The sequence below is a fragment of the Eubalaena glacialis genome, chromosome 18 (assembly GCF_028564815.1).
Source record: "Eubalaena glacialis isolate mEubGla1 chromosome 18, mEubGla1.1.hap2.+ XY, whole genome shotgun sequence".
Lineage (NCBI taxonomy): Eukaryota > Metazoa > Chordata > Mammalia > Artiodactyla > Balaenidae > Eubalaena > Eubalaena glacialis.
This window is the reverse complement of record NC_083733.1, coordinates 22,114,617-22,117,476: the sequence shown is the minus strand read 5'-3', so window position 1 is coordinate 22,117,476 and position 2,860 is coordinate 22,114,617. Positions and strand designations below refer to the sequence as shown.

Genomic DNA, 2,860 nt, shown 5'->3' with positions numbered 1-2,860 from the left:
TGATAAAATCTCATAGAACTTTATACACAGACATACAAAAACAAAAAAAGAAAAATTAGGACATACAAAAACAAATGAAATCCAAGTAAGGTCAGTTAATTGTATTGCTCCAATATCAATTTCCTTGTTTTGATAATATGCAATAATTATATAAGGCGTTACCATTAGGAGAAGCTGAGTGATGGGCACAGGGAACCTTTATTTATTGTCTTTGCAATTTCTTATGAGTCTATAGTTATTTCCAAATAAAAAGTTAAAAAATAATTCTTAGGCATTTCTCAGAGCCTGTATGGATTGATTCATTCATTAATTTTAAAAACATTTTTTCTTTTCTTTTTTTTGCTGACCACCTATTTTTATGTGAAAGTTCTAAATGTACAGAGAGAGGGCATGATAAAATCATAATCTAAGCACAAGATACTAGTGGGACCAATGGATACACAAATGAAAATTTAAATTATACAGTGTAATACAAGCTTGTACTGTGTAATGAAACCTAGTGTACAAGATTTTTTGAGCACAGAGGAAGTTGTGAACATTCTCTACCTGAGGGATTAAGGAAAGTTTCATAGAAGTGTGATATTTTTGGTTGACATTTAAGACAATAGTTTGTCAGGTGGATGGGGGTTGTAGCATTCCTTTAAACTGGATCTGTGCATTTTATCTCAATGAAGAGACGCTCCACAGTTTACTTAGAAAAGTGATCATATAGCCTTTCAGAGACTCAGCCATTTGCTGTCAAGCTGCCATCCCTGGAGAAATTGCCCCTAATTCCAGAGCAGTTGGAACTATGGAAATGAAAGTTGTTTCACTGTAACACATTTTCTTCTTCCATAACAACCTTTTGACATAATTTTCCTATTTTAACATCAGTATTAGTACAGTTCTCCAGAGAAACAGAATAAATAGGATATATAGAGAGAGAGTTAGAGAGCCAATGGTGTAAATCCAGTCTGAGTCTGAAGGCTTGAGAACCAGGAATGATGATGGTGTAAGTCCCAGTCGAAGTTTAGGAGAAAACCAATGTCCCATCTCAAATGCTCAGTCAGAAAGCAAACTCAACCTTCCTCCACCTTTTAGTTCTATTCAGGCCTTCAATGGATTGGATGATGCCCACCAACATTGGGGAGGGCCATCTGCTTTACTCAGTCCCCCAACTGAAATGCTAATCTCTTCTGGAAACATTCTTACAAACACACCCAGAAAAAAACGTTTAACTAGATGTCTGGGTATTCTGTGGCCCAGTCAAGTTGACATATAAAATTAACCATTATACCATCTGATCAGATAGGGTATATTTACCTCCTTCCCCTCAAAGAGAGAAGCAGTTAATGAATACTGAATATAGGTCTAGGTGGACCTCGTCAACTTACTACTTCACCACAGGTTCTTGTTAAGAAGATCACAGATAACAAGGACATATAAGGGAAAGGATGATAAAAATGTCTTCCTTGATCTCTATGTATACCTGAAAATTGGGGAGATTGTATATGGACAGAACAATGTCACACTCAGAGACTGGAGGAAAGGACAATCATAACTTTCTCCCCTTTCTTTTTCCCAACCCATGATAAGGAACACTTGGAGAGAGAGTCCTATTCAAAATAGAACTAAAAAGAAATTAAAAGGGCATTAAAAGAACTGGAGTGTGATTTTTTTTTTTTAAACCAGCTTCATTCACTTTATTTTTCTCATATAAAACTATGTGGTGGCTACAGCTGGCACCTGCGTCCTCTGCGTGGAAACTCTGGTGTGGGTCTTTACAAGATGGTCAGTGAATTCATGATATGGAGACTTGGTGAACACTGTCTCTTTCCAGAGATCAGGAGTGAGATAACTGTAGGTCTTGGAAATGGCATCAAAAGTGGCCTTGGTGAAATTGCCTAGGGTGGCGGTGCAGCCCCTGGCTGAGATGTAGCAGTCGTCAATTCCAGCCATTATCAGTAGCTTCTTGGGCACAGGGGCTAAGACGATGCCAGTGCCCCTGGGGGCAGGGATGAGGCACACCAGCACAGAGCCACAGCGACCAGTCACCTTGCAAGGGATGGTATGGGGCTTGCCAATCTTGTTCCCCCAGTAGCCTTGCTGCACTGGAACGATGGAGAGCTTGGCCTGAATGATGGCCCCACGGATGGCAGTGGCTTACCTCCTTAGAGCACTTGACACCCTAACCACATTGTCCATTGTAATCCCCAATGGCAACAAATGCCTTGAACCTGGTACGATGGCTAGCACGGGTCTGCTTTTGCACAGGCATAATCTTCAAAACCTCGTCCTTGAGGGATGCCCCCAAGAAAAAGTCAATGATCTCAGATTCCTTGATGGGTAGAGAGAAGAGATAGATCTCCTCCAGGGACTTGATCTTCATGTCCTTGACCAGGCGGCCCAGCTTGGTGACGGGGAGCCACTCCTCGTCCTCGGCCTTGCCTCTGTGAGCTCCATGGCCTTGGCCCCAGCCCAGGACGCCTCGGCTGAAGCCTCTGAGGAAGCCACGTCGGCCTCCCATTCCAGGGCCCCCAGGGCCTCCGGGCCCTCCCGCAGCACCAGCGTCATCCGCCATTTGGTGTTTTTACGGATAAGAAGTGGAATGTGATTCTTGAAAGACTTGGTGCTACCTGGAGATTTGACTGTAGGTAGGCCAATTCTTACCCCACTCTCCCACACACATACATAAAACAGACATAACATAAGCAATGTATAATAATAGCACTTAAGAAAATTATAGGACAAGAGAAAAGGAGGAAATCAGAAGTGAGTGGGGAGAAACTGAGATATTTTGCATGCATATTTTGTGCCAGGCTCTGTGTTTGGCTCTGTCTTAAATCCTACCTGCACTATTGTATCAAATGGTACAGGACCC

The 2,860-nt window shown here is 42.1% G+C and overlaps 1 pseudogene; it reads right to left on the bottom strand.

The window, feature by feature from the left end:
• Window positions 1-1,701: 1,701 nt before the first annotated feature.
• Window positions 1,702-2,560, bottom strand: LOC133078354 (small ribosomal subunit protein uS5-like; annotated as a pseudogene).
• Window positions 2,561-2,860: the final 300 nt, after the last annotated feature.